We start from the raw sequence: 15,608 nt of genomic DNA on the forward strand, positions 1-15,608 counted from the left end.
ATTTTGCGTGTGAGGATCTTGTGTTTTTCTTAAGTGCACTGCCAGAGGTAGCAATTGTTGGTGGGGATTGGAATAGTGTAATCAGGGTGGCTGATGTGGACCCAAAAGGGGCTGGATATATGTCTGTGGCTCTTAGGGATTTATTAAGGGATGTTAGGTTACGTGATGCCTTTGGGGGGGCGGTGTGGGAGACTTAATATACGTTTGTTAGGAGTGGATATGCTGGGAGACTAGATAGAGTGTACCTTTCTCAGGGAGTGGATGTGAAATATTTCAGTACTGTGGAGGCTACAATGTCAGATCATAGGGCAGTGGTGGTGGAGGTTGGGTGGGGGACACTCGCAGACATATATAGAAGTTATTGGAAATTAAATATAAGTGTGTAAGGTGATGAGGAGGGGTTGGAGGGGTTTTCAGTCCTATGGAGGGAGCTTAGTGTGGAAGAACAGGGAGTGGATGACATTGTGACATGGTGGGATAGTGTTGCAAAGGAAAGGATTAGAAAGTTTTATGTGAGAGAAGGAAAACGTATTAATAATTTAAAATATGGACTGGCTAACTATTTAGAGGATAGGTTAAGAGGTTGCTATGGGCGGGGGGTAGGTGGGAATAATTTTCCTATGGATGAAATAGCTGAAATAAAGGGGAGGTTGAGGGTGTTGCAAAATGAAAGGTTTCAAGCTGTAAGGGTGCAGGCAGGGGAGGAAGAGGTGCTTTGGGGCGACAAGCCGTCAGCATGTGTTTTGCGGCATCAAAAGCAAAGGCAGGCGGTGACAGCTATCCCATGTTTAGAGGTAACGGAGATGGTTGGGAATTATAGAGCAGGGCAGGAGATACGAACCACGAAGGGGATGTGTGCGTATGCGGAGGCTTGGTACGAGAAGTACTGGAACAGTGGGGGGGTGGGTGACGTGGCGTTGGACAAGGTGTGTACGTGTGTGACGTGTAATTTAGGAAATAGTGATAGAAAGGCTTTAGGTGGGACTATTATGGCAGAGGAAATAGAGAATGCGTTAAGGGGAATGAGGAAGGGGAAAGCGCCGGGAATTGACGGTCTCCCAGTAGAATTTTATTTACAACATTGGACGTTAATAAGGGGATTTATAGTTAGGTTATTTAATCGTATGAAGGAGAAGGGTACGTTGGGGGAGAAGCAGGTAACAGCAGTCGTAGTGTTGGTCCCGAAGGTCAAGGGGCAGCCCACCCTTTGGGAGTACCGAGCCATATCACTGCTGTGTGCAGACTATAAGGTGTTCGCAAAAATTTTAGGTAATAGGTTCAAATGTGTTGTGGGAAGGGTCGTGTCAAAATCTCAGTTTGGGTTGCCGGGAAGGTCGATGATTGAAGGACATGGGATACTGAGAAGTTTTGTGGAAGCTAAGGGTGGGGGTGAAGGGGAGGCTTTATTGGCTCTAGATTGGCAGGGAGCATATGATAGAGTGGAAAGGGGAGCTTTGCAGGTTATACTTAGGAGACAGGGTTTTGGAAAGGAAATAGTCGAGTGGGTAAATACGCTATACAAGGGGGCGAAAATGAGGATACAGATTAATGGGTGTATGGGGAGGGATATTGCAATGGGTAGAGGCCTTAGACAGGGATGCCCCATGTCCCAAATATTGTTTGCGTGTTTCCAGGACCCTTTTTATAGAATGGTTGACCGCAGCTTATGTACGCCATGTGAGGGAAGTGTGAGGGGTGGGAGGGCCTGGCCGGGTTTAATTGGATACGTTGACGACACCACTGTGCTCATTCGTGAAGGGATGCCAATGGGAGTGTTGGACGAGGTTGTGCAATTATTTGGAAGTGCCACGGGTATGCAGGTAAATAGTGCGAAGTCAAGGTGCATGGGGTTGGGTTCTTGGGTGGGGGTGTGGGGGGGAGATGTAATGTTGTTAAAGAATGGGCGATGTCTTTAAAGATTTGTGGTATTATTTATAAGGATGACATGGTTGCGGCGCGGGAGGAAAACTCGGATAGGTTATTGGAAAGGATCGTGGGGCGTCTAGGTGTTCTGAGACCCCAGCACCTAACTCTTATACAGGGAGTGATAGTCGTAAACATTTTATTGTATAGTAAGATTTGGCATGTTGCAGCTGTGTTCCCAATTACAGGGACAGCGATTGCGGGAATTCTAAGACGGGTGTACAAATTTTTGTGGGGTTCACGTTGTGATTGGTTACGGTGGGAAGTTGTAATGTTACCTGTAAGTCAGGGTGGGTTGGGGTTGATGGATTTGAGATGGAGGGCTAAATGTGTGTTTATTAAATGGGAAGTGTTGCGTGAGGGTGTGAACACGGGGCAGTTGGGAATGATACACGACAGGCTGGGTGTGTGGTATCGAGGAATGGAGTTGAGGGAATGCGAAATCGTTTTGAGGGCTGTGATGTTGGTTAAGGAACTGAGAAAGGTTTGTATAAGGGTTTTGTGTAGGTTACTTGTAGGTAGGTGCGTTATCCCAGTTGAGGGTTCGTTCCCCATGTATGCATGGAAGAGTATTTGGTTTAGATTTAGTAAAATGAAGTTAAACCCTCGGGCGCGTGAGGTGATGTTTCGTTTCCTGCATGGGATCCTGCCGTCTGGTGAGATACTAGGAAACAGACAGGTTGTAGAGGGTGGGGTGTGTGGTATCTGTGGAGGGGATGAGACTGTGTTCCATATAGTTTACTTTTGTGAAGGGCTAGAGGAGGTTAGGTGCTGGTTAAGTAGGTTGGTACAGAGGGTGGGGGGCCGTGGGGTGTCGGTTCTGCGTGCTTTAAGTCTAGATACGGGTGGGTTAGACGAGGGTGTCATAAGAGCTTTAGATTATATCATGGTAGATTATATATATATGTCGTGGGTGATGAGGGGGAGAGGGGATAGTGAGGAGAGAAGGTTCTTGCGGTAACGTTCTATCGTACGATGTGTCGTAAAAGAGATTTGTATGGGAGGAGGTGGGATCAGGCTTTCTGAGAGGGGTATAGAATGCTAACGTTATGGATTCTCGTAAATCTGTGATTGATAATGAGTGAGTGAAGGGGTTTTCATAGGTTGGAGGGAGTCAGGGGGTCACAACGGGCTCGCCTCCTTTGGGGGGGTGGGTCGTGAGAGTGTTGTGAATGTGGGTTTGGAAAGGTTTCCTGGTTTTCATTGAGACTTTATGGCAGCCAAGTGTGGATGTAGAGCTCAAGGTCTCATTATGTTAGATACACACTTTTCAGAATGTCGGTACAATATAGTAGATTTTTTTATGTATAATTTGATGTGTATCAGTCTTGTATGACACGATTCTTGAGTAGTAAGTTATTTGCGACATGAAGTGTGTTTTAGTTTGTATGTATGTTACGTGCTGAGTTTTTGCACGATGAGATATACTTAGATACTGTTTTGCTTTGTGCATACAGTGATTTTGATTAATGTGATTTTGTGAAACTTTTTGTGTGTATGTGTGTGTGTGGGTGTGGGTGTGTGTGTGTGGGTGTGGGTGTGTGTGTGGGTGTGGGTGTGGGTGTGTGTGTGTGTGTGTATGTGTGTGTGTGGGTGTGGGTGTGTGTGTGTGGGTGTGGGTGTGTGTGTGGGTGTGGGTGTTGGTGTGTGTATGTGTGGGTGTGGGTGTGTGTGTGTGGGTGTGGGTGTATGGGTGTGGGTGTGGGTGTGTGAGTGTGGGTGTGGGTGTGTGGGTGTGTGTGTGGGTGTGTGTATATATATATATATATATATATATATATATATATATATATATATATATATATATATAACTATATATATATATATATATATATATATATATATATCCCTTTCTATTGTATTGAGCCTTTGTCATGGGTCAGACGTTATGTAATACTTTATATATGTATGACTCGATTCTTTTTCAAGTTTATAATTCTGGTCTGTACCCTGATACCGGTTTGGTGTCATTGCTAAGTTCTTGATGTTAAGTTTTAGTCTGTATGGTATACAGACATATCTAGACGGTTTATGTTTTTCTTTTCGTATGTTGGTATATGTAAAGTTGTATTGTTAGGGATACATATGTAGATGTTCTAGTAAGATTATGATGTTAGGTTTTTTTTTTTTTATTAATGCGAAGGATGGGATTTAACTGATATAACTTCTGTGTATATTTTATGTTCAAGTGTATTGAGCCTTTGTCAGATGTCATGTTATATGTACAATGTATATATATGCAAGGTTTTGCATTAATGAATGTGTATATATGTCAATTCATGACCCTGTGACAGTATTTTTTTTTTTTTTTTAGTTATGTTCTTGCCGTAAGTTCTTGTTGTATGTTTGGCAGCAATATCTTGCGAGCATATAGGTGCAATCCGTTTGTCAGTTAATTTGATTGAGATCCATACTGTTTCTTTATTTTTATGTTAAACTGTATTAGTTTTAAATAAAAAAAAAAAAAAAAAACTTCACAAACCCCTTTCAGTTAACCCCTTATTGCACACTCCCCTTCCCACCTCACTTCACAGTCCGGCTTCACCTATTAACTTCTAACTCCATTCCATTCTGGTAGACCAGAAAGGTTTAATCAATGGTTTTATCCTTCCAAATCCCACTCAATTCCATTTATCGGGGGTTGTGTCGTGTTGTTGACTGCCTGACCTGGTCTGCTGACTCGGCCATTTTCAAATAAACACTGAGGGAAGTAAACGCCACCTACAACCTGACTTTCCTTGAGTTTATAGATACATTTGGCGTTTTCTGCTATGATTCTCTTACTGTACACTGGTCAGCTGAATATAGGTCAGCTATTAAAACATTAACCTTGACTGTTTACCTATTCACTTCTTTCCCACGACTGGCACTGAGGTATAACCGTCCTATAACCTTGGAGTTTTGTACTGTTGATTTGACAATGTCTCCTGTGTTTCCCTCTCGTTAGCACTGGTACAGGTGATATGATGGTGGTACAGATATGATGCTACTGTCAACAGATGAACGTTAGTAAAGATGAGAATTTCACATCGCTAGTTGTACGTCTGGGAGTAGCTGGTATTTGGATGCCGGTCAGCCATGTTTAAATGCTCAATTCTTTCCCTCGTTTGGCACTGAGGAAAAAAGTCCTACAGACCTGTCATTTCCTTGGAGTTTTGTTGATCAGGTTTTCTGCCATGTTGTCTTCCCGTTGAACACTGGTGCCGTTGATATGGAGGTCAGTTATTTCATTGTAGTGGAAAACGTCTCATGTCTGGTTCACGTCTGGCAGCAGGTCTGGTACTTGAATGCCGGTCCCTCTTTTGTCATATTTAGTCCATTTCGTTGACGTCACCGTCAGTTTTTATGTCACTATAGGTTCTTTGTATGTTGTTGCAGCAGTACTTGCAATTTGGCCATCACTGGAGTTCGGATAGGCCCAGGGGACGGCAAGATATAGGAGCAGCCTTGTTGCTGCTTGCTGCGGCTGCAGCCATGTTGTCTTAGGTTCTCTACACATGCTATGTATGATAATCGATGTAACTGTATTTTTGTATACCTGAATAAATTTATCTCCAAATTGGAAGAGACCCGGGCCGGGATCCATATCGACAAATCACCTAGAATAGAATAGAATAGAAACTTATCTCAACTGTCCTGTTTACCGAAGATACCCATCAAACAAAATGGTTTTCTTTCATTTCAGGTTACCACGTAGGTCAGTGGTAGCACCTTCAGCCCACAACAAAATCACTCGGGTTCAGCGTTGTTCTGGGGTGAAACAAACCAGTAAGTCTGTTAACATCAAACGTTCTTTTCATTAAGCATTAAATGGCCATTTGTTCTGAGTGATAGCTGAATGTTAAGTGGAATCCTGGGAAGACACCACAGAACCCCACTGGAAATAAGACACACTGCTTGACTTTCTTGGATTACAGCCGGTTATTAATCCTTCGGATTATTAACCCACCTGGTTAATAACTTCAATATCTTCTTCTTGATTCTCCAGTTCTCTTCCGCCGGGTCTTTTCCAGGTCCCGAATGGTTTTTGTTCCATAATATCAGGCGCCAGTAACTATAATAGTTTACCATAAATATTTGGACTACTTAAAATGCTGTAACTAATTTGTTTCTCTCTTTTCTTTAAGTTACAATATTTTTTACTTTTGAAATTTATTTTATTAAATTAGTATACCATATATTAATAAAATGTCGTAAAAAGTCTTTTTAGTAAGAATAAAATTTACATAACTAATTTTTCTCGAGTGAAAACTTATGATGTGTATGATTTAATTAAAAATTTTTTGCAGTTTAGGAAATTAATATTTAACAGGCTGTTTTTGGAAAAACCTTTAATAATTAAGGGTTTATTATTCCTATTACATTTCAGCTTTGAAAGGCATTAAAACTTGCCATAGTATACCTTAACTTTTCGTCAATTTGAAATATTAATTTTTTTTTTTTGCTATACGTATTTTCTTCTGTCGTGCGATTTCCTCCAATGGGAGACTTAAGTCTCGAGACACTCCCCAGATAGGGAGCCAAGGCCGGGTCACCACTACTTGGAAAAGACCCGGGCCGGGAGAATACCGGCGCATCGACACCATGCCTAACCCTTCTAGGGTAGGGTAGGTGCCAGGGCCCGAGCCTTTAGCTCATAAGACTGTCATTCCCGGTACCCCCCTTGGGGCGGGGATGGCAGACCAGAGAGGCCTAGCTTGTGGCTAGGCCTGGGGACAGTTGGTCCCAAAGATGAGGAGGTACTTGTGCCTCCTCCCATGGGAGACTTAGGTCTCAGACACTCCCTAAAGAGGGAGCCAAGGCCGGGCCACCACTTGGAAAAGGCCCGGGCCGGGAGAATACCGGCTAATCTTTAATAATAATAATAATAATAATATCGGCGAAAAAAAAAATAAGATGAAGAGCTCTAACTCACGCGGGTCACAGCGCCTGGAGTATACCTGAAGGGGGTTTCGGGGGTAAGCGCCGGCCTGGTCCGTGATCAGTCCTCGTGGTGGATCAGGACCTGATCAACCTGGGGAAACTGAGTAGGATAATCAAGTTTGATCTCAGGGAAGGGAGGATAGCTCCCATACCCTGGATTACGTGTCCCTCACCAGCATCGAAGAATATTAATCATAGGGTTCTTATATTTTTCTGTACCTATACCTGGAGAAGGTTTCGGGGGTCAACGCCCCCGCGTCTTCCTTTTTCAAGGATGTCTGAAGTGGCCAGGAGTACTATTGAAAAACTGCTTCTATAAGCCCTAACTTTATGAAAATTTGCATCCATGTTTAGTATTGGTCCCACTGTGGAACACTGGAAATTTGTGGACACTCAGAAAAATCTTATCAGTATGGAAAAAACATCGAATTAAAAAAAACCATGGAGTATTTACTAGGACCTGGAAGAAGCTGGACAGGCACCTAAAGTGCCTGATTAGCCGCGCTGTGGCTCGTACGTTAGTTTGCTTGCGGCCAGTAGTAACAGCCTGCTTGATCAAGCCTTGAGCCACTGCTAGGCCTAGTCATAGACCGAGCCGAGGGAATGTTGACCCCCGAGACTCCCTCCAAGTATACCAAATGGAAACACGTCACTTTATCTTTTTTTGTGGTTATCATAGGTAAGTTACACATAAGTCACAATGTAGTCACCTTAATTTAGTATATAACTCTTCTTATGTGTACCTGTACCGCAATAAATTTACTTATTTACTAACTTTGCAATTCCGGTTCTGATATTTTCTACATGCAGACATCTGGAAGTGTTGCACAGAACTGAATGAAGTGACTGTATAAAAATGGTCATAATCGTAAGTCTAATATTGAAAACATGAGTGATGTGAAAGAACTCGTTCCATCGTCAGGAAACAGACCAATTGTCTCCTGATTAAATTGTCCTCATCGCTCTCGGGCCATGTGGACCTATTGCGCAAACGCTCCTCAGTTACCCGGCTGCAGTGGTGTGAGGTGGTGCTTGTCGCGCCTCTGCCGTCAAACCAGGAGAACTACCATCAGTCAACATGGCATTTAGTCATAGACGCAGGATCAACACTGTCAGCGTTGAGCTTCTCCAAGGGGCAATAACGCCAGTTTCAGCCAAAGTATTACTGCCTAAAATCATCAGAGAGACGTATGGCATTCAGGATGGAGAGTTGTACGGGGTAGCCTTAAATGGAGCACATAGAATTTTTGCGAAACTGCTCTCAGTAACGGTCTATAAATCGTTGGTCAACCGTTTTCAGGACGTAAGTCTTGATGCTACACCAGCTGTTCGTGTGAGGATGGTCGATGTATCCAGGCATTATACATGGATCAAACTGCATAATGTCCCCTTTGAGGCTGATGAGACAGAAATCAGAAGAGTTTTTGAGGAATATGGGACTGTTCATTCGGCCCAGCATGGTACGTGGGTGACGGGTGCCTATGCAGGTCTGCCGGAAGGCACTTTTAACCTAAAATGACATTACGACACCCCATACCATCCTACATGTACCTACAGGAATTCAGGACACAGGTCATGGATTCGTACGCCGGGCAAAGACGTACATGCCGACTATGTGGGGAATATGATCACATAGCGGCAGCGTGTGGGAAGCGGCAATGAGCTCCTAACCCAGAGGCAGAGGCATCTGCCTCTACAACGGAGGGAGAAGGTGAGGATCAATGACGTGAAGGATGGCGTGGTCGTCTATGGAGCGAGATAGTGGATGAGGCGCATAAGGCTGGGGGAGAGAGTGAGGCCCTTGACCAGTTACCTGGCCCAGAGACACTTCCAGAGGATAGAGATGAGCAGAAAGTACAGGAGGAAGTGTTGGAAATTGAGGAGGAATTAGCTGAGGTGCTGAAGTCCTTGTCACCGCCTGAGGAGGAGGCCGCACCTGGGAAGGTGGTAGATGAAGAGTTGACGGCTGAGGTGAATCAACGACAGGAGAACTATACAGACGACGGGAGTGACAGCATGACTGGGATGTCACCGGGATCATTGAAACAGTGTACAGTGGAGGTTGAGGTACATTGTGAGGCATCCCCAGACCAAGCTATGGAGGAGGCGATTGTCACAAGGAAGAGGGCCGCTGCATCGGATTCGGATGATGTCCTAACGCAGCACAGCGGCCTGGGAAGCAAAGATGGGCTGAAGGTGAAGGTAGTGGTGGCCACGACAGGAGGCACCGAAAGAAGGGGGGGGAGAGAGGGAAGTGTGAAGGTGACAAGTGGAACCATAAGTTCTGGTGCCCACCAGACAAGTGAAGAGAGGAGGCAGGGGTGGAAACTTTAATAGGCCTCTGGTGTATGACAGTAAATGTTAATGGTTTGTGTAATAATGTAAAGAGAGAATGGTTTAGAATGTTTCTGAATAAATCTAGAGTGGATGTTGTGTTCCTTCAGGAGCATAATTTTAAGGAGAGTAGGGTGTTGGAGGTGGCAGGGTTTCAGGTGGTAACCCTGCCATCTGCCCGTTTGAAAGGAGGGGGTGGGTATACTAATTAGGGAGGTGAGCCCATTTGTTTTGCAGAGGAGTGAGGGGGCAGCGCGAAGCGGGGTGCACGTGGATGGTTGGTGGATGGACAAACGTGTGGCCTTTATAAGCGTGTACGTGCCTGCAGAGTATAACATACAGGTGAAACAGGAGTTTGTGTGTGAGGACCTTGTGGTTTTCTTCCGTGCATTACCGGAGGTGGCAATAGTAGGAGGTGATTGGAACTGCGTTATTAGGAGGGCCGACATGGAACAGAAAGGGGCAGGCTATGTGTCGGTGACCCTCAGAGATTTAATGAGGGATATACGGTTACGGGACGCGTTTGAGGGGGACGTGGGAGACAGAGCATACATTTGTTAGGAGTGGGTATGCAGCGAGGTTAGAGTGTATCTTTCTCACGGGGTTGTAGTGTGATCTTTCAAAACTGTTGAAGTAGCATGGTCGGATCATAGAGCTGTGTTGGTGGAGGTTGGGTGGGAGGCGCTTGCGGAAATATACAGGAGTTAATGGAAATTAAATATAAGTGTATTGACTGATGAGGAGGGGTTGGAGGGATTTTCTGTCCTATGGAAGGAGCTTAGCAAGGATGCACAGGGGGTGGACGATGTCGTGAAATGGTGGGATTGTGTAGCCAAGGAAAGGATTAGGAAATATTATGTGAGGGAGGGTAAACGTATAAATAATTTAAAATATGGACTTTCAAATTATTTAGAGGACAGGCTAAGGGGTTGTTATGGGCAGGGGGCTGTGGGGGGCAACTATCCTATGGATGAAATTGTAGAGGTCAAGGGGAGACTGAGGGAGTTACAAAATGAGAGGTTTCAAGCTTTGGGTAGACAAGCCATCGGTGTGTGCATTGCGACGTCAAAAACAAAGACAGCAGGTTACAGCTATTCCGAGGTTAGAGGAACATGAGATGGCAGGCGGTTATAGGGTAGGTCAGGAGAAATGGGCTATGAAAGGAATGTGTGCGTATGCGGATAAATGGTATGAAAGGTATTGGACAAGTGGGAGGGTGGAGAATGTGGCTTTAGAGAAGGTGTTTACCTGGAGTTTATCTGGAGAGAGTTCTGGGGGTCAACGCCCCCGCGGCCCGGTCTGTGACCAGGCCTCCTGGTGGATCAGAGCCTGACGTGTAATTTAGGGAATAGTGATAGGAAGGCTTTAGGAGGGGTAATAATGGAAGAGGAAATAGAGTTGGCTTTAAGGGGAATGAGGAAGGGCAAAGCACCAGAAATAGACGGTCTCCTGGCTGAATTTTATCTACAACATTGGGAGGTGCTAAGGGGTTTCATGGTTAGGGTATTAAATCAGATGAAGGAGAAGGGTGTGATGGGGGACAAGCAAGCAACAGCAGTTGTAGTGTTGGTCCTGAAGGGTAAGGGGCAGCACACCCTCAAGGAGTATCGTGCCATATCACTGTTATGTGCAGATTATAAGTTGTTTGCTAAAGTCTTAGGTAATCGGTTTAAATGTGTGGTAGGGAGAGTGGTTTCGAAAACGCAGTATGGATTGCCTGGAAGGTCGATGATTGAAGGTCATGGAATATTGAGAAGTTTTGTAGAGTCAAAAGGGGGGGAGGGGGGGCGGCGTTGTTGGCTTTAGACTGGCATGGGACCTATGACAGAGTGGAAAGGGGAGCATTGGGAGCTATACTTGGGAGGCAGAGTTATAGGGAAGAAATAGTTAATTGGGTAACCACGTTGTACAAAGGAGCTAAGATGAGGGTACAGATTAATGGATGCTTGGGGGAGGAGATTGTAATGGGTAGGGGACTTAGGCAGGGGTGTCCAATGTCACAAATATTGTTTGCATGCATTCAGAAAACCTCACTGTCTATCCATGAAAATAACACTGGCCAGAGTTACAAACATAAACAAACTTATCTGAGGTTCCTGGAGCTGTCTTGTCCAGTCACCTGATATCTCAAGTTATGCAGGAATGCACATCCAACAATTTCGGCTCCTATTTGAGAGGTGTCAGCCCAATTTTACCTCTAGAGCACGAAAATTCTTCTCATTATTCACTAACGTTTGTGTTGACCAGTTCAAACATGGCGAGTCTCTTCTGCGCAGGCGCAGAGCTTCCCATTTTTTATAACAATTTTTTTATTAAAAACAGTATGGCTGTCTATTTACATATAACTACTGTATTTCTGGAAAATATATGCAGTATTTTCCACAAAACCTAAAAGGTTTCGTTTCAATGGATGTTTATATAATTTCATTTATATTTGGCCCTGTTAATGTAGTCACCTGTTAATTATGTTTGCTAAGGTTTCTAATGAGGTTAGGGGTCGGATCACCCTTTTTTCTTTTTTCTTATTGTTATTATTATTATTATTATTAAAGATTAGCCGGTATTCTCCCGGCCCGGGCCTTTTCCAAGTGGTGGCCTGGCCTTGGCTCCCTCTTTAGGGAGTGTCTGAGACCTAAGTCTCCCATGGGAGGAGGCACAAGTACCTCCTCATCTTTGGGACCAACTGTCCCCAGGCCTAGCCACAAGCTAGGCCTCTCTGGTCTGCCATCCCCGCCCCAAGGGGGCTAATGGGAATGACAGTCTTATGAGCTAAAGGCTCGGGCTCAAGCACCTACCCTACCCTAGAAGGGTTAGGCATGGTATCGATGTCTTATTGTTAAGTATGTTATATGGTAATATTTGTGAGTGTATATGGGTAACCTCTTATGTGTCAGTTACAATGTGTTGTTATATTTTGTCATTGTATGTTCTGTAGGATTGAGGATCCTACTGTACTCATTTTATATCTTTTTATTTTATGTTAAGGTGTAAAGTTTTTTAGATAAAATATAAAAAAAAAATTGTCTCCTGACGTGAGTCTGAATTACATGACGGTTCATCAGTGTCAACTTGCAGTTAGCTACAACATTACTTAGGTATGCAAAATAACCACAGTATATAATCTAGTGATACCAGTGAATATCAGAATACAGTGTTGTAGTAGCAACTAACCAGTATTATAATGGTACTTAGTGGAGTGGAGTGACTTTCATTAGTTTCTTTTTGTTGAAATACCAGACGTTACTGTGAACTTCATATAACCTGTAGTTACCAGCGGTCGCAATATACACAACGAGAAGCAATTATTACTACAGAAAAAGCGTCCTTCCTCCAAAATTTCCACCAGTTAACTATATTGATAATATAGCATTTATTGTGGTGGAGACGGAAAAAAAAATAGAAAAGCTAGATACAGCGATTGATAAACAAGGGTTGAGGTCGACCGTTCGTCATTGTAGGAGTTGCCAGCAGTCACCGGTTTCTTCAACACGCAAGTTATACTTTTGTATCAATCAAATCACATATTACTCGGGTAGATAATTTCCAGTAGATCCTTCATGTGTTAGCTCAAATCACCGACCAGTATGTTTTAAATAAGTGACCCACTGATCAGATCAGATCGACTGGTCCGAACCCTTGACTGGTCCGAACCCTTGACTGGTCCGAACCCTTGAATGGTTTCAAACAGTTTCGTTGGACAATAAAGCAGACTGTAAACGGATGGGGTTGTAGGCGCCCTTATCAACACAAACATTAAATATAAATCAGGAACGTGATGGTAAGCTGTCCAATATACAAAAACAGTTAGAAACAGAAATACAAATAGCTAGAGCTTCATTTAAGGAGGTTATTAATAGAATATTCAAGAGGTTGCTAGTAGAATTGCAGTAAATCAACCATTCAAATCATTATGAAGCTGTGTGTAGTCTGTGGTCAGTCAAACAAACGGGCTTCCACATGGGTAAATTGTCATTTTTGTGGAAATTGGTGTCATGCCCCTTGTGCAGATATCCAAGAACTAGCTACAAGCAGTATTAAAACAGGGAAGTGTTTTTGGGTATGCCCAAATGAGGAAAATCTGTGGACTAAAATCACAAGGGTATTAAAAGAGGACATCAAAGCTGCTTTCATAGAAAACCTGGAAGCTTTCTACAACAGATGGGAACATAAAAAGTCTGGGCTGAATGGTACTGCCCTTGATACTGGCCATGTAGTCAGAAACTGTAAGGCTGGAGATGATGTCCTGGTAGTCAGTAAATGTGGGGCTGATAGTGCTGTCCTGGGAGACAGTAATGGTGAAGCTGGAGGTGCTGTCCTGGGAGACAGTAATGGTGAAGCTGGAGGTGCTGTCCTGGGAGACAGTAATGGTGAAGCTGGAGATGCTGTCCTGGGAGACAGTAATGGTGAAGCTGGAGATGCTGTCCTGGGAGACAGTAATGGTGAAGCTGGAGATTTTGTCCAAGTAGTCGGGAATTATACGCAGGAAGGAATACATATAAATGACCTCATAGGGGACAGGAGCCATAGTAGGGAAACAAGTGTAGTCAAAGATAAGATAAAACCAATATTGCAAACTAGAAATACCGCAGGAAATAGCAAACAAGAGGACTCCATTAGCAATAGTGAGGATATATTACCAAAAACAACTGGTGGGAGCTCCATTGTTGGTGCTAGGGAGGATAGAAGTAAGACAGGGAAACATGCACCAACAGGGAATACAGTCACAGAAACCCAAGGCAAACGGAAACCAAGCCTGTGCACATACTATGCACTTGGTATCTGCTGGCATGGGAAATCTGGAAAAACAGATGGGACGTGCAACTATGACCACCCTAGAAAATGCCATGCCCATATGACAACAGGAAAATGCAAACTACCTTCCTGTAAGTTTTTTCACCCTGAACTGTGTACCTCTTCAGTACAGGAAAGACTGTGCTATAACTTAAATTGCCAGGCATACTATCTAAAGGGGACAAAAAGATACAAAACATCCAGGCCATGGGAAAACCTGGGTAGCCACAGCCACTCAAGAGGGAGAGGTTTTTAGTGCCAGGAAGGAAAAAAACTGGCAGGAAATGGCAGAAATCGTACACCAAATCCAGTCATTCCTGGAGTGGAACCACAGTCGATGGCCTCCACTCCAAACCAACAGATACAGATACTAATGCCCGAAAAAAAATCCCCCCCAGTACCAACAATATCACCAGTCCGAAAACATTCTTCTTTGCAAATATACAGGGTCTAAAGCCAGCAACAAACAACAAAATACTTTTCATCCGTGGACTGCTTGCAGAGGCAAAGGCAATGTTCGCGGCTTTCACTGAGACCCACATAAAGGATCACTTGGACAACGAAATATGGATCCCAGGTTACAACCTATACAGATGTGACAGAGTGAACAGGCAAAAGGGGGGGGGGGGGGTTGGCCTGTACATTGCAGAGTCACTTGTTTGCACAGAACTGCTTAATGCCTCAAATGATGTAGTGGAAGTTTTAGCAGTAAAGGTCGAGAACCAAAACCTAGTCATTATGGTAGTCTACAAGCCTACGGATGCAACATCCCAGCAATTCCAGGAACAGCTGTTAAAAATTGACCACTGTCTGGAAAATCTTCCAGCTCCTGCACCCAACATCTTGCTCCTGGGGGATTTCAATTTAAGGCACCTAAAATGGAGGAATATAGCAAATAATATTGTTGCAATAATAACACCAGGAGGCAGCTCTGATGAAAACTCACACTCACACGAGCTTTTAAATCTCTGCACAAAATTCAATTTAAACCAGCAAATAATAGAGCCTACTAGACTGGAGAATGCACTAGACCTCATCTTCACTAACAATGATGATCTGATAAGAAATGTCACCATATCAAAAACAATATACTCAGATCACAACATAATTGAGGTTCAGACATGTATGCGTAGAGCCCCAGACCGACATAATGAGACTAGTCACGAGGGAGCATTCACCAAATTCAACTTCAATAACAAAAACATAAAGTGGGACCAAGTAAACCAAGTCCTAACCGATATAAGCTGGGAAGATATACTAAGCAACACAGACCCCAACTTATGCCTAGAACAGATTAACTCGGTGGCACTCGATGTATGCACAAGGCTTATTCCTCTAAGAAAAAGGAGGAGTAGATGTAAAATAGAAAGAGACAGGCACTCCCTTTACAGGCGACGGAAAAGAATAACAGAGCGGCTAAAAGAGGTCAATATATCTGAAATGCGTAGGGAGACACTGGTCAGAGAAATAGCAAGCATCGAACTTAAGCTAAAAGAATCCTTTAGGAGTCAGGAATCGCGGGAAGAACTAAAAGCCATAAATGAAATCGAAAGAAACCCAAAGTATTTCTTCTCCTATGCCAAATCAAAATCGAGAACAACGTCCAGTATTGGGCCCCTACTTAAACAAGATGGGTC

Source organism: Cherax quadricarinatus, unplaced genomic scaffold (assembly GCF_038502225.1).
Source record: "Cherax quadricarinatus isolate ZL_2023a unplaced genomic scaffold, ASM3850222v1 Contig948, whole genome shotgun sequence".
In the NCBI taxonomy this organism is placed as follows: Eukaryota; Metazoa; Arthropoda; class Malacostraca; order Decapoda; family Parastacidae; genus Cherax; species Cherax quadricarinatus.